This window comes from Trichosurus vulpecula, chromosome 2, assembly GCF_011100635.1.
Source record: "Trichosurus vulpecula isolate mTriVul1 chromosome 2, mTriVul1.pri, whole genome shotgun sequence".
Classification (NCBI taxonomy): Eukaryota; Metazoa; Chordata; class Mammalia; order Diprotodontia; family Phalangeridae; genus Trichosurus; species Trichosurus vulpecula.
In genome coordinates, this window is record NC_050574.1 from 105974261 (window position 1) to 106001887 (window position 27627).

Consider the following 27627-nt stretch of genomic DNA (forward strand, 5'->3'; position numbering starts at 1 on the left):
GAAAGTTAAATATAGTTGCTGGGTGTCTTACAAATCTAAGCAGGAGGGCTTTCAACTGAAAAGGGACGGAGGGAAAGCAAACTGCCCATGGATATCTGCCTTCTAATCATAGTAGCTGAAATTATTGTAGCACTTTGAGATTTACAAAATAGTTTACAGGATTTACAGGATTATACTTTACATAATTTCATTCAAGCCTCACAAGAACCCTAGGAGATAGACACTTATATATATGTCAAGAAATTTTTATATGTATGTAGACACATATACATACATATATATATTTATGTAGATACATATATATTTTCCTCACTTGACAGAATGGGGACACTGAGGCTCAGATATTTGAAGTGAACTGTCTATATTCACACAGCTAAGAAGTGTAAGGGAAGGAGGGTTGAAACCCCCATCTCTTTTGACTCCAACTCCAAACGCTTCCTATTTTCTCTGTATTATATCTGCTGCTCTATGTTATAATGGCGTAGTCAAGATATAAAAATATGTCTAGGTTGCCTTTATGTTATCATAGAGAGTAATAGATGCAACCTAGGTATACTAAAATAAGAAAGGACTGGCAATTGACAGGAGACAATATCTAACAAGAAATTCAGCAATAAAACCCATGGCCTCAGATGTCTCTCTGTGTAAATTCACAAAGTTTGAATACGAATAAGGAAGAACTTGAGACTCTAATCCATGGAGGCAAATTTTGTTTCATGGGCATCACGAAGGAGACCTGGCAGAATGTAAAATGTCCAGAATATGGTTCTGGGAAGGTAGAGGGACAGGGCCTGAACCTGCGATTTCATAGGTATAGGGAACTCCTGGGTGGGGAAACTCCCCCTACCCCAGCAATTTGATAACTTATCTGTAACTTATAGTCTTTGGAAGTTGCCCAGAACACTGAGAGGCCAAATCACTTGCCCAATGTCTCACAGACAATATATCTCAGATTTGTATACAAGTCTTCCTGGCTTGGATACCACTTCTTTATCTGTTACATTATTCTGCCTCTCTCCTGCAATGGTATACCTTATTCAAAAGAAAAAGGACAGATTCTTATATATTAAGAAAGTATACTCATGCAGGGAAATCCAGGAACCCCAAGGGGAAACACGATGGGCAATTTTTAGCAAAGATCATTGTCAGCACAAATAGAAGTGATATTATCATTGGAAACCAGTATCATTCTAAACACCTGAACTTCCATTCAGGAAATACATGAATTCAAGAAACATATCACTAATCTGGCACAGGGGCATGTTATAGTAGAGCTGAGAGCCTACAATTTACCTGACATCTGCTAGAGTTCTCTTTCTATCTTTGCTTCTGTCTGTATTTCTATCTTTATCTTTATGTCTCTGTCTCTCTCTGTTTCAGTCTCTCTCTCCCTGTCTCACAGGCATGGTGGTTAAATATTTTTTGACAAGAATTCTAACCTTCAAAAGACAGATGAACCAATAAGAGGAATTTCTATTCTAGATCTGACTGTTAACAAGAAAAAACTGTTTACTCAGAAGGAAATTATGGGAAACTTGGGGATGAGTGACCTACTCCTTATTAGACCATGGATACACAAAGATCCCAGGAACATTCTGCTTCAGATCTCCTTATAAGGCAATATTATTCCCACCAGTTCTTACTGAATGAAGCTGGGGAAAATCACAAAACTATGCTACCTGGACCCACTATAAATTTATGTTATGTAATCTCAACTGGAGCCTCAGTGAAGCAAAGCAATTTTTTTACACCTTCCTAATTGATTCACTGTCCCATTCACCATGATCACTTTATCAAACCTTTTTACCTTCTCCAAACCCCCCATAGCTTTCCTTCCTCCCACCCTCTCAGCTGAGAACCTTGCCTCATATTTTACACTGAAAATTGAAGTCATTTACCACAAGCTTCCTCTTCTCCCCCTCCCCAACTCACGTTTTCCAGATGTCTCCTACCTTTCACCCCTGTCCACATAATGATGTGGCCCTTTTGGCCAAGGTACAACCCTCTCCATATACAAGTGATCCCATTTCATCCTGTCTTCTCCAGCAGATTGCCCCTTTTAGAGACCTCGCCTTCTCCCTTATCTTCAATCTCCCCCCAGAATTCACATCCCATTTTGCTTTGCTCCTCTCTAAGGTACTAATCATATAACACTATGTCCTCATTATAGTGACTTGTTTGTGACTTATCCTCCTACTAGACTGTCAGCTCCATAAGTACAGTGATTATCTAAATTTTGTATTCTCTCCAAGTGTTAAGCATATAGTAGCCCTTTATAAAAGTTGAGGGACTATATTTGTTGAGTTTTCTATTTTCTTGCATGAAAATTTCTCACCCATGCCCTACCTTCCTTTTCTAAACAAATTGTTGGCCTACTTCTAGTCATGGCTTACATCTCCTTCACATTCTGCTGACTCTTGCCTTCCACTAACACAGTTAACACAAAGTGAACATGTGTTTGGGCCTTTACAATTGCAATAGCCTCATTTGACTTTCCCAAGATTGATACCATATTGTTCCTGGCCACCATTATCATGTTACACTATTACCAGCAATCAGCTCATTATGTAATTTGTGAAATATTTTTATAAATTTTCTTGAATTACTTTAAATGGCATGACCAGGTTGACCTCTTTTGGTTTTCCCCAAACTTAGGTCTAATTGCCAGTAATATCAAGCAATTTACGCAATTTCCAAGAGTGTGGAATTCCAGTTACCCTCTGCTGCGTGGGTAAGGCAGGCCTGTCTTTCCCCACAACTTTCTGTTTCAACTGGGCCAAAGGTTTGAGACAATATGTTACAATAGAAAGAGCATTGGAATTCAGGAGACCTTGATTCTAGTCTCAATTTTGTTATTTAATAGCTGTGGGATTCTGACAAGATACTCTATCTCTCTGCATCTCAGCTTCCTCAGCTGCAAAAAGGTAATAAAAATGTTTTCACTACTGACTTTGCAGGGTCATTCTCCAGGTTAAATGTGACAATTGTGCTCTCAAGCATCCTCAATGACCAATAACCTCCTCATTGCCAATTCCAATGGTCTTTCCTCAGGCTTTCTCTTCCTTGACCTTCATGCAGCATGTGACACTGTTAACTAATGTCTCTTACTGGATTCTCTCTCCTCTTTTTGGCTTCTTATACGTTACAGTCCTTTGGCTTAGTTCCTCACCTTCTTCCCAACTATTTAAAGAGAAGGAGTTTTTCCTCTTTTCTCTTTCTCTATATATTCTCTCATAGAACACTTACTCATTCCCATGGCTTCAAATAGCTCCTCCACACAGATGACTCCCAAAGAAATTTAGTACCCATTGTGGTAGCTACTCTCCTGCTGTTATTCCCTTCGTTTTTCACTAGATACTAAGCAAAGATGGGAGTGGGGGGTGAGAAGGTGAAAAAAGTTCTCTATAAACATAAAGGGCCAAATTGGCAGGTTGTGAGATGATACAAGATGTCAAACAGTTTAGAAGGGGAAGATGGTGTTTTGCATCTCTCTCTCTTTATCTGTGCGTGTGTGTCTCTGTCTTGGTGTATATCTGTATATCTGTTTCTTTTTCTTCCAGGGTTCAAGATATCAGTGCGTACTCAGGGTGGGAAGGTTCTTGCAGTTTGACTGGGATACCCTCCCTCCCACCCACCCACCAGTCCTAAGCACCAGAAGAAGATGGTAAGGACATTGAATAGCCCATGAAGGCATTGGGCCCCATGTGCTGATGATCAGGAGGAAGGAGGACACAGAAGAATGGAGAAGACAAGGAGCCAGGGTGTGGAGGAGAGTGTCTCCAAGTCTATGTCTATATCTATGTCTATGTCTATGTCTATGCCTATGCCTATGTCTATGTCTATGCCTATGTCTATGTTTATGTCTATGTCCCCAAGTGATAAGGAGGAGTTATGTCTTGAATCAAAAGCATCTGAGTCCTTTTTCTGAAAATTAGTCCTGTCGGATGCTGTGAGTCAAATAACGCTTAGGCATTGTGTTTATCTCCTACATCACTTTGCTTACTCTAATGGCAGCTACAGGGAGACTGAACAAGCTGAACTGTGTATTGCTCATTGCTAGGGAGGGAAACAGTTGATGAAGGGTCTAGGCTTTAAACTACTAGTTTGGGGCCATAGCTATAGATTGTTAAAGCTAACTTAGGCCTAGGAGAAACATCATGTATTGTTGTAGTTATTGTTGTTCAGTCATTTCAGTTGTGTCTGACCCTTTGTGACCCCATTTGGGGTTTTCTTGGCAGAGATACTGGAGTAGCTTGCCATTTCCTTCTCCAGCTCATTTTACAGATGAGGAAACTGAGGCAAACAGGCTTAAGTGACTTGCCTGGGGTCACACAGCTAGTAAATGTCTGAGTCTAGATTTGAACTCAGGAAGGTGAGTCTTCTTCACTCTTGGCCTGGCACTCTATGCACTGTCACCTGGCTACCCTATGTATTATTATTATGTATTATTTTATTCTTTTATTGATTCTAAGCTAACAAGTAAAACATAACATGTGGTTTCCAAGAATGCCTTTCCATTTGGCCGGGTGGTCATTATTCTTATGCCAAAGCTTCATGACTGGGGCTTAGTGAAATAGGAGGCAAGGTTTGGTAGGCAGACACTCAGGAATTATTCTAATTGGGTACAGCTATATCAATCACACTCCTTAGACTTAGGGGGTAAGCATAGCCACTCACCAAGAGGCAGTGGAAGAGAGAGGGTGGGGAAACAGAAGATCTCCTAGAGGGTTAAATACTTCTTTAGAGCTCTTTCCGGAACTGGTGTAGAACGCATAATTGCCAGTTACTTTTGACTCTTCCCTTTCCCTCATCCAATCACTACAAAAATCTTCAAAATTTGACCCCAACAAAATCTCACATTCTCGTCTTCCCCTCTTTCCACTGCTAGTACTCCAGTAGAGATACCCATTACTACTTTTCTATTACATCCTCCTCTCAGGTTTTCTGGTCTAACCTTCTCACCCCCTCAAATCCATCCTTTGCATTACTATCACATCTTGTGCATAGAGCTCAGTGTTTCATCCTTTGCTCAAAACCCTCTGGTGAATTTTCATTGTGTTTTTAATAAATTTCAAACTTCCTATTTTGCCATTCAAGGCCTTCCACACATCATTGTACCCCACTTTCTAGCCTTTTCTCATGTTACATGAGGCAGCTAGGTGGGCACAGTAGATACAGTCCTGCACCTGGAGTCAGGAAGATGAGTTCAAATTCATCCCCAGACACTTACTAGCTATGTGACCTTGGGCAAGTCACTTAACCTCTTTGCCTCAGTTTCCTCTATTGTAAAATGAGAATAATCATAGAACCTACCTATTCCAAGGATTTTGCAAAGATCAAATGAAACAAAATTTGTAAAGCATTTTAAATACTAGGCGTTACTCTTCTCCACATACTCTACATTACAATGAAATTGAACTACTCACCATTCTCTCTCTCTCTCTCTCTCTTTTGAGATATATATATATATATACACACACACACACACACACACACACACACATATAGACCCACATATATGTATATAACACATATATACATGTATATATACATACACATGTATATATGTGCATGTGTTTATGTGTATGCACATATACATGTATTTACATATATACATGTGTGTATACAACACACACATATTTGTGTGTATATATACATATATGTGTGTGTGTGTGTATATATATATATATATATATATATATATATATATATATATATCAAATAAGTCTGCATCTGTGTAGAGGAAATTAAGTGGCTCAGCAGATAAGTATATTGGACTTGAAATCAGGCAGCCTTGTGTTCAAATCCTGCTTCAGATAATTAATGCCTTCACCAAGTCACAACTTCTGAGCTTCAGTTTATTCATCTGTAAAAAACGGGGATGACAATAGCACCCACCTTATAAGGACTAAATGAAATAGTATGTGTAAGGCATTTTGCAAGCCTTAAAGGAATATGTTCATGCTATCCAGCTAGCTGGCTTTGCTCCTCTGCTTACACTATGTCTCCGTGTTATCTTTCAGAGCATCCTTGCCCCCTACCCCTGACTCCAACTTCCCACATCTGTTGAGTTCTTCCTCATCCTCTAAAGCCCAATTCAAATGTCAAGTCTTCTATCAAGCATTGAAACAAGTTTATAAATGCTAGAGATTTAAAACAAGGAAAAACAGCAAAGAACCACACAGGGATATTTAGAAGCATAAATGACTCAGCAAATTTAATGGCCCATTTCTACCAGTGACTAAAATATGAAATCTCAACCAAAAGCTCCTTGCTTTAAATACACTATATAAAATATTACTGGTATAGCAATGTACTGATTATGTTCTTATACACTCAAGGCTCTATCTGTGAAATATAGGCCTATACAACTGACATGAAAATAAGATTGTGTAAAGTTCTCTTTAATGAGTGAGCAATAAACAGTCATCCTGGGAAGAAATCCTTCTGAAATCATGCATTAAAACTGTCCTTTCGATTGGGCTTAAAATAGTCGGAGAAAAGAATCACCCTTTTAATAAAAAGGTTAGCCTGAATCCTTTCAGAGGGAATAATTACCCAAAATTGTAATGACTTTGCAAATCAAGCCTATTAAATGATGTCATATATCACGGGCTTTGTGAAGTCTACTAGACACTCTGGCTACCAGAATTGGCAATGAATATGTCAATAAGAAACAGCTGCTTCCAGATGGAGCTTTGTATTCTGTCTCTCTGGCATATTTCTAGAATTTGATAGGCTCAAAGCACTAGGATTATTATAACTTAAACAAGAAAACAAAGGATATTATTGTAAGAAGGACAGTGAGCTGAGTACTGCCATTAAAATGGAGGGGAAAGGTGGACAGCTCCACCCTACTCTTTCAAAGGTATTAAGTGTAGCTTCATTAGTTTGCATAGCCCTGGAACTAGGTGTCAGGGGTGTGATTGGAGCTAAAATGGAATTACTTATCCAAACTCAAATATCAAATGAGTCTAGGTGAATTCCCACTGAGAAGAAACAATATTGTCGAAAATAAAGACTTGACTTGAGCGACTCTTTTATGTGCTGGCTGGATATAATTTTAGGCCTGACTGACAAAAGAAATGATAACTTAACAAGTGGTCTTTCTCACGAAAGAGATGTAAATTTTCCTATGTGGAAGGAGCTAAAAATTCAGGAGAGAGGCAGCAGATCACAGCAATAGCTCAGCAAAGAAATCAGAGAGCAGTAGCCCTGGTGGAAGAAAAGCAACACGGGGAAAATTCAAAGGTAAAGTCTAGACACAACCCTAGAAGCCTGAGTAGTCTAGAGAAAAGCATTCTTCTCCCATCAATGACATAAGAATTTGTAGAAGAGAAGTCAACAAAGTCAAAGAGCCTACAACAAAAGCCTCTGAGAAAAACATGAACTGGTCTCAGGGCATGGAAGAGCTCAAAAAGAATTTGGAAAAGCAAGTTAGAGAAGTAGAGGAAAAATTGGGAAGAGAAATGAGAAGGATGTGAGAAAACCATGAAAAAGAAGTCAATGACTTGCTAAAGGAGACCCAAAAAATACTGAAAAATACACTGAAGAAAACAACACCTTAAAAAATAGACTAACTCAAATGGCAAAAAAGCTCCAAAAAGCCAATGAGGAGAAGAATACCTTGAAAGGCAGAATTAGCCAAATGGAAAAGGAGGTCCAAAAGACCACTGAAGAAAATACTACCTTAAAAATGAGATTGGAGCAAGTGGAAGCTAGTGACTTGATGAGAAATCAGGATATTATAAAACAGAACCAAAGGAATGAAAAAATGGAAGACAATGTCAAATATCTCATTGGAAAAACCACTGACCTGGAAAATAGATCCAGGAGAGATAATTTAAAAATTATTGGACTACCTAAAAGCCATGATCAAAAAAAGAGCCTAGATATCATCTTTCAAGAAATTATCAAGGAGAACTACCCTGATGTTCTAGAGCCACAGGGCAAAATAGAAATTGAAAGAATCTACCAATCGCCTCCTCAAATAGATCCCAAAAAGAAATCTCCTAGGAATATTGTTGCCAAATTCCAGAGCTCCCAGGTCAAGGAGAAAATACTGCAAGAAGCCAGAAAGAAACAATTTGAGTAGTGTGGAAACACAATCAGAATAACCTAAGATCTAGCAGCTTCCACATTAAGGGATTGAAGGGCTTGGAATACGATATTCCAGAGGTCAATGGAGCTAGGATTAAAACCAAGAATCACCTACCCAGCAAAACTGAGTATCATGCTCCAAGGCAAAATATGGAATTTCAATAAAATAGAGGACTTTCAAGCTTTCTCAGTGAAAAGACCAGAGCTGAATAGAAAATTTGACTTTCAAACACAACAATCAAGAGAAGCATGAAAAGGTAATCAAGAAAAAGAAATTGCAAGGGACTTACTAAAGTTGAACTCTTTTGTTTACATTCCTACATGGAAAGATGTTGTGTATGATTCATGAGATCTCAGTATTAGGGTAGCTGAAGAGAATATGCATATTATATATATATATATGTTTATGTATATATATATGTATATGTGAGTGTGTATGTATGCATATATGTATGTGTATGTATATATAGAGAGAGAGAGAAAGAGAGAGCGGGCACAGGGTGAGTTGAAGATGAAGGGAAGATATCTAAAAGAAATAAAATAAAATTAAGGGATGAGAGAAGAATATAGTGAGAGAGGGAGATAGGGAGAGATAGAATGGGGTAAATTATCTCGCATAAAAGTGGCAAGAAAAAGCAGTTCTGTAGGAAGAGAAGAGAAGTTAGGTGAGGGGGAATGAGTGAATCTTGCTCTCATTAGATTTGACCTGAGGAGGGAATACCATACATACTCAATTGGGTATCTTACCCCACAGGAAAAAAAAGGAGGAAGAAGAAGATAAAAAAGGGGGGACGATAGAAGGGAGGGCAGGGGACAGGGTCAAGGGAGAAAATTCAATAAAGGGGGATAGGTTAGGAAGGAGCAAAATATAGTTAGTCTTTCACAACATGAGTATTGTGGAAGGGTTATACATAATGATACGCATGTGGCCTATGTTGAATTGCTTGACTTCTTAGGGAGGGTAGGTGGGAAGGGAAGAGGGGAAAGAATTTGGAACTCAAAGTTTTAAAAACAGATGTTCAAAAACAAACAAAAAAAAAGTTTTTGCATGCAACTAGAAAATAAGATACACAGGCAATGGGGCGTAGAAATTTATCTTGCCCTACAAGAAAGAAAGGGAAAAGGGGATGAGTGGGGTGACAGAAGAGAGGGCTGACCGGGGAACAGGGCAACCAGAATATACGCCATCTTGGAGTGAGGGGGAGGGTAGAAATGGGGAGAAAATTTGTAATTCAAACTCTTGTGAAAATCAATGCTGAAAACTAAATATATTAAATAAAATAAATAAATAAATAAGAAAAACAAAAACAAAAAAAAGAATTTGTAGAAGATTGTGACTATGTATATAGGGTAATTTTTTTTCTTGTTTATCTCGCTATTTTGCTGAAGTGCTCTTTTGCTTTGAATAAATGTTTAAGCTGGTTTAGTAAAAGAAAAACATTGTGTGGTAGTTTATGGGCTACAAATTTGAATAGATGCTAACCCTCAAAATTCTTGAACCTATGTATAGTTTTCAGTGTACTTAGGGAAAGAATATAAAAAGAAGAAGGTAGCAGGAAGCTGCGTTGGGAATATATTTCTGTAGATCATTAATGGAATTTTCCATGTAATTATGAATGGCTTAACTATAACCTCCTTTTCCCTTCACATATTTTCTCTAACTTGGCTTTTCTTTCCTGATGACTGAAAGAAAATTTATTTCACAATTAATATTTCATCCACTGCACCAAATAGAAAAACAGTACTTTGGGGCACTGGAGACTCCCTTTAGGCTTTCATACACAGGCCTTTGAGACAGAAGGAGAAATAGGTCTTTGGTCACGAAACAAGGAAAAATAAAAAAGGAAAATGTTATTTGTAGTTAATGGAAATGTTTTAAGTTAAGTTAAAGGACATTCAAGAAGAAAATGAGCTCATGCTAGCTGGAAACAAATTAATTAATCAATCATTAAGCTTTAATTAAGTGTCTACTACAAGCCATCCACTGTGGCAGGCACAGGGGATACAAATAAAAGAATCTTTACTCACAAGGGGACAGGGAAATGATGTTCTTTAAAATTCGCAGTGAGTCAGACAATGAGTTAATAGGTTTTTAAAGTGAAAATAATAATACCTGACATCTGTGTAGCAATTTGTGGTGACAAAATATAATGTATCTGATACATTATTCAAAATTCACATAATCTCATCATTCAAATGTATTTCAGAATCCTTACAGTACAACCTGTACCTGACCAAGAAAAAGAGGTCATCCAGCCTTAGATTAATGACCTCCATTGAAGGAAAACTCACTAATTCCCAAGACAATCCATTTCATTCTTGGGTAGGTCTAATTATTAGGTAGGGTTTTTTCCCCTTAAATCAAACCTGAAACTAACCCCCCTCAACTCTCACCCACTGTTCTAAGCAAAACAAAGTGTAATCCCTCTTTTAAATGATAGCTGTTACCTGAAAAGACCGTAACCTAAAAGGGTCTCCCATTGCATCCTGGACCATCTCCAGTTGTCTTGATGAATACCTGGCCACAGGAACCAGATGGCTCTGGAGGAGAAAGTGAGGCTGCACAGCCCTCCCTCACTCAAATCAAAGTCAACTGCAAGTCATGTCATCATCTCCCTGATGAAATGGTCCTCTTCAAAAACAAAGGACAAACCCACACCAACCATGCCTCCATCTTCCAAGTCAGCTCTTCTATAAGCTAAACAGAGGCAGCTAGGTGGCAGAGTGCATAGGGTACTTGGCCTGGAATCAGGAAGATCTGAATTCAGATCCATCTTCAGACACTTACTAGATGTGTAATGTTGGACAAGCCACTTAACTGCTATTTGCCTCAGTTTCCTCAATTGTAAAATGGGTATAACACCACCAGCCTAAATTTCAGGGTTGTTGTGAGGATCAAAAGAGATAATATTTGTAAAATGCTTACCATATGGCATAGCACTATAGTAATGCTTATTCTCTTCCCCTAGATACTCCTCGGTTCCTTCATTTGATCTCTCTATGGCATGGTCTACAGTTTCCCCATATTGTGGGTTCCTTCCTTTGGACATTGCTCTAGTTTTTCAATATCTTTCCTAAAATATGGTCCCCAAAACTGAACATAGAGTAAGGATCCTAGCTTCTGAGCTGAAAGGGATTTTGGAGGGCATTTAATACAGTTCCCTCATCTAGAACATGAGAAAATAAGTCTGGGAGAGCTTAAAGAATTTTTCCAGAATTGCATAGCTAGTAAGTGTATGAAACAGGATTTTGACTCCGTTTTTTCTTACTACAAACCCAATTCTCTCTCCACTTTATCACCTAACTGCATCAAACATAAATCCAGATCCCTCTAGATGTAACCTAACAGAGCAGAACAAAGAGACCTGCTTTGCTCTAGACACTGTGCTTCTCTCACACCCACCCTTCTGAAGTGGATATAATCATCTACATTTCATAGATGAAAAAAAAAACCCAGAGGGATGACATGGTTACCCAAGAAGAGAACTCCTAAGGGCCAGAGGCAAACCCAAACCCTAGTTTTCTAACTTCAAGTTCAGATAGACAAGTTTAAGAGTTTGTAAATGTTATCAAATCTACACCAAGTTCTCACATTTCTCAGGAGAGATTCACAAGTCGCTTTCCTAAAAATAAAAGAGACAAATGATTGCACATCAAAGACATTAAGTAATTAATAAAGATCCACCAAACAGAGGTACATGACCTTCTAGTAGAGTGAAGCTCAGCTTGACAGTGCAGTCCTAAAGCTACTCAGGAAATCTAATCAAGACAAAGCAAATTCAATTTATGAAACTTTAGAGACAGGGTGTCTTGGACAGCTAGAGATTTTTTAAAAAAACAACAAATAAATGGCATAAAATGACTTACATTATGGTCTATCCAAGGGCAAGATCAGAGGTTTGAAGTTTTGCCAGAATCTACAATGAAGAAGAAATCTCACTTTCACCCTGTAGGATTAAGAAATTGGTTGGTTCCTAAAATCTGTAATTTTTCAGAATCTATAATTTTTCCTCAAAGGACAGAAACAAGTATCCTTTTTTGGGTAAAGAAAACATTAAGTACAATTTAAGGAGATTGAGTTTTATTTCTGATGGGAAAGAAACCATCAAAAGAAAGTATTACTGAGAACTCCAATTGTCACTGAATTGCTCTTAATCAGACTGCATTTCCTAGAATCATCAGATCTGAGGACATTGAATATCATAGCTGGAAGAGCCCTTGCAGATCATGTAATCCAACTTCTTCATTTTACAGATGAGGGTAATGAGATCCAGAGAAGAACAATGACTTGCCCAAGGTCATCCCACTAGTCAAGTAAAAGAACACATTCTACTAGAACCAGGGCTCCTGTATTCTGTCCATTACACTCATGCTTTCTGGACTTGGTCTTTACTATACCAATAACTAACTCACTTCCAGGCCTCTGGAGTCAAAAAGAGTTGTTCCACAGCAAATATGAAGGACAGACTAGAGAATCATACAATCCATTTAAAGTATAAAAATACAAATGTTGGAGGTTACAGGGTGATCCTCCATGACCAAAGTCATTCAGTGGCTGTCTCTGCATATTATGTTTTTATATACTGAATCAGGAGACAAAACCCAAGGCTATCTAATTTGTCTCCCTACAAGATTCTCCCAATAAGCCCTCACTCTCCATCCTCCACATTCCAGAGGATGGAAGCACTCACAAAAACCTGCTTCTTGTGTTCATGTCTGTGAAAGTCCACCAAAAATGAAGAATAAGCCTAGAGATGCTGGAGTTGAAATTTCTGGGTAATCAAAATTTGGAACTACTAGTTTTCACATGGTCACAGATGAAAGAAAACAGACCAGAAAAGGGAACTATTCCTCTCCCTCTCCACCCCTGCCCAAAAGCAAAAGGACCCACTGTCATGCCAGCTGTTGACATACAGCTCTGAAGGGGAAGATGTTTTCTGCAGATCTGTAATTGGCTTACAAGAATGGGTCTTGGACAGCACACTTTTGAAATGTGCACAGTGACACAGGCAAATGTTGCTCCCACAAGCAATGATTTCATTCCCAGCAGTCCTGTATTCTATGTGGGTTTTTCCCAATGCCTTTCATGCTTTCAAGACAACTTCATTTGCATGGTAAAGGGCTATTGAAAATATCTTTCTAGAAATGTATTCAGTCAAATTTCATCAGATTAATGACCATGTCAGCATCCCATTTAGTTAGACACATACACACACACACACACACACACACACACATGCACGCAGGCATGCACGCACACACACACATTTTACTTGGGAGATGCAACCTGAAATAATGGGAAGATCTTGATGGGTTTGAACTCATCAATGCTCAATATCCAAAATGGAAAGAAATTCCAGAGTGGAATCAAGCAACTTGCTTTTGGCAATGTGGCGAATTAGCAAGACTGTTGGGTACGAAATCAGGAAGATGTGGGATCAAACTGCTCTTACAGGACTTGTTCTCTCTGTGATCCCAAGCAAATCACTTCACTCTCAGAACATGTTTCCTCATTTGTAAAATGAAGGTAAGATCACCCATCATTCCTGCCTTATTGGGTTGTTGTGAAGAACAAATAAATTATTATATGAAAAATAATTTCTGAGAACTGGAAGCAATTAACATATCCAATAATAATGGAAATCGTTCAAATTGTGGATTATTAATGTACTAGAATACTATTGTGAGGGGGGCAAACAGATGAGTCCACTTATCTGCAGGACCCTGGGCCACTTCTAGAGGGTCAAGTGGGTCCTGGCTCAGTGTTCAACAAGGATACTGCTTATCATCTCAAAATACAAAAGTCCTACAGTGCTGAAACAGAGCCTACATTGCCCATAAGAAGTAACCCAGGGTCCCACAGATCTAGGGGCCTCATCTATTTATCTCAAATGAGATAATATTTGTATAGCACTCAGCAAAGGGCCTGGCACAAAGTAAACACTGCATAAATGTTTATTCTCTTCCTTTGCCCCATTACAGTCTAATGCAAATAAATTAGCAGCTAGGTACTACGTGTGATAGAACATTATCAGGAAGACCTGACTTCAAATCCTGCCTTAGGTATTTGCAAGTTATGTGATGCTGAGGAAATATGGTGAAGGTGATCAAAGTGAAGAAGATAATGAAAAGACGGAGGTGAGACAAGAGTGGGAAGAGGAAGGTTCTAAGCATAGGAAGCAATCTGATTGGCTAAGGAATAGAGGGGAAAGGGAAACTCAGTTACAAGGAAGATGACTAGTCCAATTTGGCAGGAACATAGCCATGTATGTAAAAGAGAGGCGCGGGAGAAATAGATAGGGAGACAAGTTGTGAAGAACTTTGGATGCCAGACTGAGTACATTTGGTAGGCAAAAAGTGATAAAAACTCACCTTATCGCTCACCTTATGCTCATCCTATTGTCTCTTCCTGATGAAGAATGACTTCACTTATTCAATTATTATCTATTGGATCCCTACTACATGCAAGGCATCGCTCATAGCATCGAAAGGAACGCAAAGATGAACAAGATGTTATTTCTGCTCTCTAGAAGTTTATACAGTCCGATCCAATGGTTTGCAGCCTTTTCACATAAGAAGATGCTGTCATAATTTCAAAAACACAGCATCAACCCCCACAGGATAATAGTTGCATACTTTGTATCCACTGATTAAGAAAATACATGATGACAGAAAGCCAGCATCCATTCAACGGTACCATCAAATCACAGCAACATCTACAACGTTTTTCTTACTAGGCGCTAATGAAGCATTGACAATTAGCACCGTTGGCACAAAACCCATTATTCACAAGCATAATTGATTAGAGTAAATAAAGATACACATGACAATGTCTAGTGTACATTCTGTCCCCCAGAGATCATGTAATAATTCTGTGGATACCTAGAGGTCTTCAGCAAACATGTTAGAGACTGCTGGTCCAGAATTTAATAGCAAATCCGTCTTTTTTAAACTGAGTCTCTGTAGCATGTATCAATATAGAAAAAATGGAGAGAGGCATATAATTGCCTCTCAACCAATAAACAAATAATCCAATCTAATCCAATAAATATTTATTAAGCATTTACTATGTGCCAGGCACTGTGCTAAGTGCTGGGGCAGGTAGGTGGCACAGTAAATAGAGTACTGACCCTGGAGTCAGGAGGACCTGAATTTAAATCCGGCCTCAGATGCTTGACACTTACTAGCTGTGTGACCTTGGGCAGGTCACTTAACCCGAATTGCCCTGCCTTACCCCATCCAAAAAAAAGAACAATAAACAAAATGTAATAATATGAAATTTAATACAGTTAAAACTAACAATATTTTAGGACAGCTAGGTGGTGCAGTGAGTAGAGTACCGGCCCTGGAGTCAGGAGGACCTGAGTTCAAATCCAGCCTCATACACTTGACGCTTACTAGTTGTGAGACCTTGGGCAAGTCACTTAACCCCAATTGCCTTGCCTTCCCCGCCCCCCCAAAAAAGGACAGGCCCTGCCCTCCAGGAGCTTACAGTCTAAAGACAAGACAGAAAAAGAGGCAGGAAAGATGGGGGAGGGGTGGGAAACTGCAAGGGATACCTGGCATAAAGCATCTTGCTCTGTGGAGTTGAAACCGCACAGAGCAGCAGATGCAAAGTGGAGTAACAAGCATGTGATAAATGCCTACTATGCGCCAAGCGTTGTGCTAAGCCTTAGGGATCCAAATACAATAAATGAAAGAAAGCCTCCTTGCAAGGTGCTTACATTCTAATAGGGGAGAGAACAAAGATCAATATAAGCATAAAGAGAATAGATACAAAATATTTCAATTGAATTTAGTTTAAAAGAAGGAAGAGAAAAATCCAGTGAGGCCAAAGCAAGGAGGGAATGTATGCTAGGCATAGGGGACAGCCAGTGAAAAGGCACAGAGACAGAAGATAGTGCATCACATATGAGGAACAGCTGCTGTTCAGTCATTTTTCAGTCGTGTCCAACTCTTCATGACACCATTTGAGGTTTTCTTGGCAATGACACTGGAGTGGTTTGCCCTAAGAAGGCCAGTTTTGTGAATTGTGCGGGGACAAGGGGCGGTAATATCCAATGAGCCTAGAAAGAGAAATGGTGACTCAGTTGGAAAGGACTTTAAAAGCTCAGCAGAGGAGTTTAAATTTGATTCTTGAGGTCATAGGGATCCACTGGAGCTTTCTGGGTAAGAGAGTGAGATGATCAGATCTGTGCTTTGGGCAGCAATGTGGAGGATGAAAAGGAATAGGGAGACACTTAAGCAAGGGAGACTGATTAGAAGGCTATTGTAGTAATCAAAGCGAGAGATGAGAAGGATCTGAAGTAAGATGGAAGTTGAATAAGTGGGAAGATATCAGATTTGAGAGATATTGTGAAAACAAAAAGGGTAAGATTTTTGTGTGACACAATCATATTCAGAAATTTCTCAGTAAATAAAAATAATGTACCTTAGATTTAGAGCTGAAAGGAATTGTCTCTTCCATCAATGGGAACCCTTGACTTTGATATTTTGACAGATAAACTACAATCTCTCCACATTTTCTCATGCTGTGAAATTTTCTTGTCCATGTCCTCCTAATATATCCTCCACAGATGACCCACCCAATGCACTAGGGGTGTTGTTCTTGTAGTGTTCTAGGGATTTTTTGGTATCTTAAAGTTGAAGACCTAGAAGAAGGTCAATCAGCTAGAGGGATCTTCTGTGGAAGCTAATGCAAAGATGTGGACAAGAACCACACAGGTTTGAGAAGGCATAGAGGAGTCATGATCTGTAACAGTGGAGGGTACACCCACATCAGTGAGATCCCAGGTTCTTGGAGGTTTTGAAGTGAGCCATTGTAGTATTTGGTCAGCATATCTGTTGTCTCTCGTTTTCGAGTGACGGACCCACAACCTTTTCTAGTCACATGTAAAAGATATTCAAAAGTATCTTTTAAGCCACTCCCTGTAAGCAAGTCATAAGTGTAAGCAAGACATAAGGGGTGTATTAGGTATTCAGAACAGGCTAGCACCTCCGATGTGAGGACTTGCCTAGCTCTTTTCAAGGCTGCTCACCCACTTTCGATATCCACCTGTCACCCAAGTCTCACCTATGGCTCCAAGAAGCCATAACGTAAGCAGCAGCCATACCTTGGAAGATGATCTCAGCAGTCAGGCTAAACCAGGTTGAGGGTAACAACAAGCTTCAAACCCATCAGTGAGTTAGGGAAATGTCTATCCCAAGCATGGGAAGACTTCCTCCAGCAGAATGACTGGATGAGAGTATTTTCTTCCAATGGCCGAGAAGAAGGACAGAGCAGGTGCGATAGAGAACTTAGAGCTTGGTCAGACATTGAAGATGCCAAGGTCATCCACTGCATCCTGGGTCATCCTGACTTTTATCCTGACATGGGACTTTGATGACTCTGGAAGAGATAGTGAGGCTGAAGACTTTATGTAACTCCGCCTCGCTTAAATGCAATTCATGTGCAAGTTCAACACATCATCCATGAGTTCATTGGTCTCCTTCAAAAATGAAGAACAAGTGATAACATGGTGCAAGTCAAGTCAACAAGAATTTATTAAGCACCTACTAGGTTAGGCACTGTGCTAAGTGCTAGGGACGCAAAGAAAGATAAAAGAACATCTGTGCTCTCAAGAAGCTTACATTCTAATAGGGGAGAGAACATGAAAACTAGTGCAGCTAGGTGGTATGGTGGATAGAGCGCTGGTCCTGGAGTCAGGATGACTCATCTTCCTGAGTTTGAATCTGGCCTCCAACACTTACTAGCTGTGTGGGTAAGTCACCTAACCCCGTTTGCCTCAGTTTCCTCAGCTGTGGGATGAGCTGGAGAAGGAAATGGCAAACCACTCCAGTATCTTTGCCAAAGTAGGGTCACAAAGAGTCGAACATAACTGAAATGACTGAACAATGTACAAATAGACACAGGATAAACTGGGTAGATTATAGAGGATAAATCATATAATCACAAAGTGGATGTAATCAGTAGCACTAGAGAGGAATGGGAAAGGCTCCTTGTAGAAAGTAAGATATTATACAGAACCTGAAGGAAGCCAGGAGACGGAGATGAGGAGGAAGAGGGTTCAAAGCATAGACATAAGCCATTGAAAACACTCAGAATCAGAAAATGGAGGGGCTTGTGTGACAAACAACAAGGATGCCAGTGTCACTACATTGCAGAGTACATGTAAAATCTGACAAGACTGGAAAGGTAGGAAGGAGCCAGGTTGTAAAGCACTTTAAAAACCAAAAAGAATATGTTTTATTTGATTCTGAGGATAATAGGGAGCAGAAATGATTGCATTTGCACCATTTTGTGTCTTTCCATTTCTCACTGAGCAATTTTGAGATTGTGACTATTAATACAGTAATTAGATCATACTAACTTTTTGTAGCCATGTGACACTTGGATGATTACGGAGTTCAGTTAAGCCAGGCTCCTCCATCCTGCTTTTGGGGAAATGCAGGGCTTTACATGCAGCCCTGTCAGTTTCTTTCAGCCCAGCATTCCAAGCTTTTTAAATATTTTTGAATCTTGATTCAAATTTGCATGCATGACTTAAACCTCTTTATCCAAGTCATTGATGGAAAATATTGAATTAATGTTGAATGGGATAGGGGTCCAGAGCACTTGAGATCTCCCTCAAAATTGACATCAATAATGGAAAAAACGGACATTTGATCAAGTCTCAGACTTTCAGGACTGTTAAAAAGAAGAAAAAAAACCTGAATTCAATAGAAGATTTGACATATGAGAGCCAAGAGAAATATAAGGTACATACCATTGACCAAATACACAGGACTAAATAAGGACAGAATGTTTACCTTTTATGTATGGAAAATGTAAAACCTATGTCTGAGATTGTTACTAGTAATTAGGTAACTTATAAGAAAGATTGGGGTAGACCTAAGTATGATATGACTTCAAAAAGTAAAACTGTTCAAGAACTGCTAAAAGAGTAATTATCTTACACAAATGAGGTACAAGAGGAAGAACCAATACAGAGGAATTAGATGGGGAAGCGGGGCTGTTAGTTCCGGAAACCTACCTTCATTGGGAATATATATATGTGTGTGTGTGTGTGTGTGTGTGTGTGTGTGTGTGTGTGTGTGCGTGTGTGTGTGTGTGTGTGTGTATAGATATATAATATGTATAAAAGTCTTCTAAATTTAAAAAAAATAAAACTCTAAGGGGATGGGGAGGAGAGGATAAAGGAGGGATCTTTGGGGAGGAATAGGTTAAAAGGGGGTATAAAAAGCTGTTTAGATTTAGGAGAATGGGAGGATAAAGGAGGGATTGTTGGAGTGGGGGTAGGTTAAGCAATAGGAGGGCAAGGTAGCAGATAGAAATAAAGTAGAGGAGTTAGGAAAGATAGGAAAAAAGAGATATGCATAAGCATAAAAATAAGATTAAGAGTAGAATCTCTTAGGGAAAGTATATGTTTATATATGCATGTATGTGTGTATACATGTATGTATGTGTATATATGTATATATTAACACCTATATATAAATATATCCATGCTCAACTGTAGCCTTGGGGTGGCGGGTAGAGGGGAGGAAGCGAGAAAAAGAGCAAAGTAAAAAGTATACAGCAGAGAGCAAAAGAAAACCTACAAGGAAGCAATGAAAAGATGGACAGCTTTCAACTTAATACACAGTATTCAATATATAGGCTTTCTTGAAATGATAAGTTATTGCTATATATTGTGAATCCTCTCCTAAGTTCTGCTGTACACACGACATCTTTTTTTTCTTTTCTTATTTTATATTTAAATTTCTGTTTCTTTTCTTATTATGTATTTAAGTTTTAGTATTTGTTTTAAAAAAATTTTTTAAATTGATATCAATCCATTAATCAATATCCCTTGGGTATGGTTAGTCAATCAATTATGATGACCCCTAAAGTTTCCTCCATGTCTAAAATTTTTAAGTTATTATGGTGAAGTAGAAAAGCTTATCAATTAAGACCTGAGTTCTAGTCCTGGTTTTGCCATTGACTTGCTTTATGACTTTAGACAAAGGTCTACACAACTTTAAGGTTCTACTAAATCTCTAATACCCTTTCCAGTCTCTAAAATTCTGTAATTTTATGATTTTATGACTCCATCTAAGTGTACTTCCATCCCGTCTGCATTTATCCTTCCACTAGGTTACCTGAGCTGTTATATATAGTTATCTGAAGATAGAACAGCCCAACTATAGATTAAACTGAACATTCGTAGCCTGGAGATTCACTCCTAGACCAAACTGAACTCATTGACAAATTGTAAAACAGTCTTCAATTCTGGGAAAGAAATAGGAGGAGACTAAGAAATATCAGAACACTTGAACCCAGTAAAGGCCATACAGATGATAAGCCTAACTATGAAAACTATAACTATAGATTTCAAAGAGACCTCAGAGATCATCAAGTCAAAACCAAGACATGAATTTAATTTTACAATGCTTTACACAAGTGGTCATCCAGGCTTCACCTGAATACATCCAGTGATACAAAGCCCATTCTTTTCTTCTCTCCCATCCTCCAGATTGTTCTAATTGGTAAGAAATTCTTGCTAACATTAAACTTAAATCTACTTTCTCGTAACTTCTGCCCTTTGTTAATAGTTCTGTCCTCTGGTGTCCCATAGATTAAGTCTAATTTTTATTCCACATGACAGCCCTTAAAATATTTAGAGATAGTGACTCTGACTCCACTGTATTCTCTCAAAGCTAAATATCCCATTTCAGTTAGTCAAGCAATGCCCTATACAGATCATCATTGTACAGACCCTTTCGTCTATACCTGCTCAGCTTCCTCATTACACCTCTCTCTCCCAAGTTGGCTCCCCAGCACAGATTTTATAGGAATAACTTGAGCCCCAAAACACATTGGTATGAAACACTCTCCTCGTTGGTGGAGATCAATGCCCCATGCTTGTTTGAAGGCAGGAATAGACTTGGCAAATTCAAGAGAGAGGAGAGATCCGTGCTTTTTAGTTTCTTTGGGTTCTTCTGGATTCCACCTATGTGGGAGATGAACAATGCCAATCCTACTTCAGGTTGCTGAAAGGAGAAAAAGATTCTAGAGGGAAGCCAACATGAAAGGATCTGACAGTCTCCATCATGTCCCTATCTCCACTAACAACTTTAGACTCTCTCTCTTTCTTGGTTGAGCTATCTCACTGCCAATGGGAGAGCTCCTGCACTCTGTATTGTCTAACAGGCTTGTATTCTCAAATGCATGCTTTCTCTGACTTCTTTTTTGCTATCAATTTGAATAAATGAGTTTCTTTGCTACTTACAAAGAAACCCATTTGAAACCCAATGAACTGTGTTCATTTTGGAATTGGTTTCTGTGGTAAAGGGGTTAAGCCCTGGATATAAATCTTGGGATGCTCGTTTCTCCATTAAGAAATAGTGAGCAGGGGTTTAGCTTTAACCTAAGAATTACATCCCCATGACTAGTAATCCTTAAAGAAATAGATAGATAAATGTCTAGCCCATTGCCCCCTTTCTTTGAGTAAAAGTAGAGTGGCCAACCTCTACTAGCCTCAACCTCCTGCTTCTCCTCCTGGTAAGAATGGAGAAGCATGAAGAAGAACATGCTAGATATGTCTGTTCTAGGTTCCCTTTGAGTCCCACATCAAGACAGTTTTACTACATGTGGAAGACAGTCTCGTGAGATAGGTAATAGGATTTAATATGTGTATATATATAGAATATATTATACAACTTGGCCACTGAAAAATTTGGCCTTGGGATCAAAGGCAAATAATTGTACCCAAATCCACCAAGAATAGTCAGCTATGAGTGGAGGTAGTCAATATCCCATTGCCAGATGGATAGAGTCAGGGTCATGAGAAAGAAAAGGATAATTCTCATTTTACAACTTACACATCCTTATGATACTTGCACCTTCTATGTTTGGAGACAAGGATGATGAAGTGGTTCAAAATAATGTCATATGGCATTCCTTTGAAGGAATTTGGGATGGTTAGCCTAGAGAAAAGAAGACTTACAATAAGAAAAGACATCATCTCTGTCTTTAAATTTTTGTAAGTTCATCATGAAGGAGTCAACTCAATGTGTATGGTTCCAGAGAGAGAGGACTAGGGCCAAAGGGTGGACATTTCAATGAAGTGAGTTTTGGTTCAACATAAGTTTTTACTTTCTAATATTCCAAGCTGCCAAACAATGGAATGGGCCGTATCATAAGGTTTTGAGTTCCATAACACTGAAATTCTATAAGCAGTGACTTGATGACTTCATGGATAGTATATAGACCAGCTGATCAAGAAGCAAGATAGAAATATAACTTGTAATATATGTCCTATGTGAATTCAATGAGGTACCATCCCTGATCTTCCCCAGTCCTATATTGTTCCCCACCCAAATTTTTACCCTTCTGACTGTTGAGGGTATGAATTCACCATAAAAATATAAGGCTCAGTTCGTGTTCTAAAGAGGAATGTGCCCACAGAATGGGGAAGGTGCTGTGGGGATATCACTACTGCCTTTCTGGTTTTACATTCACTGTAATTGCCCAGTCCCTTGTCCCTGCCTAGACCCAGCTATGATAAATAAGTCCTAAAAAATAAATGGGTTACAAACAAACAACTCTTCAAGAACACTCAAAGATAGTGAATCCAGGTTGTGATCTCCTTTCCCACCAAGAAAAACAAAGCTCTAGAGATACTCAAGTGAAGGCAGCATATTAAAGAAGAAAGATCACTAGCTCAGAAGTCAGAGGACCTGGGTTTAAATCCAAGCTCAGCTACTTGCCATCTTGTGATCCTGGTGAAGGTACTTCATAGGGAGGCAGGGTGGGGCAGTGGGAAGGGCAATGACTCTGGAGTCAGAGGACTGTAACAGCAAGCACCCTAGTATACCCAGGATGGCCTGATAGCACAGGTTCTTTAATCTGCTTTTAAAGAGGTCCACAATCTTCTTTGATTACATTCTCTAGTTCAGGGGAAAAGTCAGCACCCTGAATGTCAGAGAAAATACAAGCGGAGAAATTAGCATAAGACGAACAGACAGGGTTCTTAACTGCCTGATCAAAGCAATATTGCTATACAGTTTACATACATCACTGGATTGAGAGAGCCTTTACATCTGAGCAGTCGGGGTGGGGGGCGGGTAGGGGCGGGGTCTGAACATATGGCTACTCAGAGTCTCAACCAGGAAATCAAAAGATCCTTCTCATAAGTGAACCCCCAAAGCAAAATATCAACTCGGAGTATATATACACTTCTCAGAGCTGGAAGGCATCACAATCCTCGTGACTCAATGCCTAATCAACTTAGTACCAAAAGGTGTGAAAGCATTCCTACAAGCAAGCTTCCCTCCCCCAAAGGGCTCTTTGTGACACAGGATGTATCACAGCTGTGAGCTGGGGCAGAGCTCAAAGCAGGTCACATAGGCCTATTAAAGGATGGGGAAGATCTTCCTATTCATTAACATTACAAGGACCTAGGCTCAAATCTTTCTCCCATGCTTACTACCTTTGTGACCTTGGACAGCTTGTTTAAATTCCCTGGGTCTTAGATTCCTCCTCTGTAAAATGAGAGAATTAAATTTGAAAGCTTCTGATGACTCAGCTCTAAATATTGAATGTTATGATTGCTCAGGAACTCAGTTTCCCATCCTGTACAAAGAAAGGGTTAGCCTATACAAGCTCTAAGGTCCCTGTCAGTTCCAAATCCTATGAATTTTAGAATAACTGTAGAAAGGATGATTTCAGAAGCACCAAGGTGACCACAATATATCAAAATCTACATTTGTCTGAAGGAAGAGGATAAAAATGACACAGACAGAAACTGAAGAGTCATGTCAAACATCAGGAGGAAGATTGGAATTTAGCATTTAAGGAGACGTGAAAAATTTATATGACTGATGAGGCAGAATTCTGCACATCGAAAATCTCCACATTTAAGATATACATACCCATCAATCATAGGGATGCCAGTGAAAATCTAGAAGCAATCACTTTTCCATGTATCCAGCCAGAAAACAGTAGTTTGCTTTTCCCTAACCAGAATTTACCAGACATCAGCAAATAATGCTTTGTTAACTTAAAGGGGCAGACCCTGCAGTCAGGAGCATTTAAGTTCATATACTACCTACCTTAGTTATGTAAGCAGAGTCAAATCACTGAATCTCTTTAAATTTCTGTTTCCTCATTTGGAAAAGGTGAATAGTCTGCATGATGCCAATCTCATGGGATGCTGTGAGGTTTAAATGAGATCATATAAATAAAGCAGAGATAATATAGATAAACCATTTTGCAAATCTTCATAGGCTATATAAATATCAGGTATCATTGTTACCATTCCCTTTAGCACACAGCCACCCAAGTCCCAGAAATAGCAGAAAACATGGTCTCTAGACAAATAATGATATACAAAATCCAGAATTATCTGGATTTTAGCAAAGCATTTGACAAATTCTTTTATGATATCTTTTTGGCGAGATGTAGAAATATCAGGCTAATTTGAAATTGGTTGAATGACCTAACAGAAGCTACACAGAGTTTTGATTTGATGAGTTAATATCAACCCAAAGGGAGATCTCTAATGGGGTACTCAAATGTTCTGGCCTGGCCCCTGTGTTATTTAGTGTTCGTATCAATAACCTCAGTGAAGGAATAACAATACAATGATGATAATAACAATGAATAGATACAATTTATATAGTGCTTTAAGGATTACAAAGCGCTTTATATATATACATATATGTGTGTGTGTATGTATGTAAATATATGTATATATGCATATATAGTTATATATATATGCATTATGTCATTTGAAAATCACGACACTGCAAGGTAAATGTTATCATTCCTATTTCACACGTGAAGAAACTAAGGCTAAGAGAAATTGTGTCTTGCCCGGGTCACATGGGGTATCACAGTTACCAGATATGTAGATGCTATAAAATTTTGATGGATGCTATAAAATTTTGAGGGATAGCTAATATATGGGATGATGAAGACAGAATCAAAATACATAAATACTTCAGCGGACTAAAATAGGTTGTCATGGTGGCACACACCCATAATTCCTGCTACTAAGGGAGGCTGAAGCTGGTGGATAGCTTGAGATTGGGAGTTTTGAGCTGCAGGAGGGCTAAGGATCAGGTACCCATATTAAGCCTTGCACCAATATCATGAGCCCAAGAGTAGAGGGCCACCAGACTGCCTAAGGAGGACCAAACCAGCTTGGCTCATGTCAGAAACTGCAAAGTACAAAGTTTTCCTGCTAATCAGCAGTGGGATTGGGCCTCTGAGTGGACACTGAACTTCTAGCCTGGTTGAGGTAAGGAGATCCAGTCTCAAATACAATAAAATTTAAAATAGGCTAAAATGATGGACTAACTCAATCAAAAATCCTGAGGAATATTTAGGTTCAAAAATCAACTGTCCAGATATACTATGGGAGATATTTAACATTCCATGTGTAAGGAATTATGGGTTTTAGCAGACTTCGAGCTTAATATGAACTGGAGTGGCTAGGTGGTGCAGTGGATAGAGCACCAGACCTGGAGTCAGAAAGACCTAAATTCAAATCCAGCCACAGACACTTACTAGTTGTATGACCTTAGGCAAGTCACTTAACTCTATTTGCCTTAGTTTCCTCATCTGTAAAATGAACTGGAGAAGGAAATGGCAAACCACTCCAGTATTCTTGCCAAGAAAACCTCAAATGGGGTCATGAAGCATCAGACACAATTGAACAACAGTATGGTAGTAATCAATCAACACGTATTTATTAAGTGCCCATAAAAGCTAATGTGCTCCTTAAACAAATTAGCATAAGCATACTTACTTCGATATCCATTATATCATCAGTTTATGTACTCCTTTCCAGCAGTATAGATAACAGTCCATCTAAGCCATCATGTGTGATTTTTTTTATCTCTGTCCTTCCATAAATCCACTAGAGGACCTACCCACTTTGATGGAGGACTTCCTCTGGGGTTTTAATAATGGTACTGGGTGTCAGTCCATCACTTGAGCCACCCTATCTGAAAATCCTCATTCTCACTACAGGATCCCTCCATCTCCTTTCCTGGTCACACATGTCCTCAATAACTTTTATATAACCTCTTGCATACAAGTCATTGCTGGTAACATGCTTACTCTGGGTCACCTGCAATTCTATTTTTTTTTTACATTGTGGTGCACCACACAGGATCATCAGAAGAATAATTATATTGAGAATATGTGATTTGTTCTGCACACAGTTTCCCAGACATGACACAGTCTATTCTCTGCCTATTCAACTCTGGGCCAGACTCATTACCCAGAGCTGCAGTGTTTGTCCAAGTCATACGCGTGTGCATGAATTCTTACCTAGCCTTTAATAACTGAATAGGTATTGTCTCAGACAAACTGTGACCCAAGAAAGACCTTAGCTTAAAAAGTCCAAGCCCTCCCCCTGCATCAGAAGCCATCACCAGTCGTCCTCATCTATGTGCTACCACTGGACTCAATTGACTCTGGGGGAGAGAATGAGACTGGTGACTTTGCACAGCCCTGCCTCACTTAAATCCAATTCACTTGCAAGTCGAGACATCACTCTCTTGATGAAGGACAAACAACAATCTGTGAATAGTAGTAGCTGCCTTCCTGTGTACCCAAATGGCCAGTTCAGTTGGGCAATGCTGCTATTTCCTGCCTCCTCCTTCTTGTCTTCTCCCTCTGTCCATGTGGGGAGTCATACCATTATGTGTGGGTGCTCTGTCCAAAAGGAATATACATTTTAATTGCTCATACTTCGCAAAATACTTGCGATTTGGGGGCTGGATTTTTTCTTTCTTCCCTACTTCTTTATTCTATCTTTGGGTGATTGGTTTTTTTTTAACAAAAAAAAGAAAACTTGGTCAATTAATTCTTTTTTCTCATGTAGTTTTTATTTTTGATGTCTTGAAATATAGCTCTGGAAAACCAGGCTTTGATAAAGTCCATTGGGATTCAAATGGAGCTACTTGATTGTGTCTTTAAACCCAAATCATTCTGGCTCACTGATTGGCCAATAATAGGTCCCAGCCCAAACCTCACATGCTCATTGTTTGGGTTTCATTGCTCAGAGTGAATGTAAATAGCAATTGTTTCTGTCCAGAACAGAAACTCTGAGAGTATTTCCCTCTCAGACTTATTCTTTTGTCAAGGCAAATTAGGGCATCTTTTACCTCAATTCTTACCTAGACTTTAACCATTGAATGGGTGTTGCCCCAGACAGACTGAGACTTGGGAAAGACCTTAGCTTAAAAAGGCCAAGGTCCCCCACTGCACCCTGAGCCATCACCAGTGGTCTTGACTTATATCTTGCCGCTGGAGTCTGATGACTCTGGAGGAAAAAGTGGGGCTAGAGACTTTGCACAGCTCTGCCTCACTTAAATCTAATTCACTTGCAGTTCCAGACCTCACCCTCCTGTTGTCATTGGTCCTCTTTGAGAATAAAGGATCAACAACAACAACACGTTTGTGTGACTGCACACACACAGGCACACACTTCCACGCACATTGGCTGACTCAATGGGCAGTCCATGAAATTA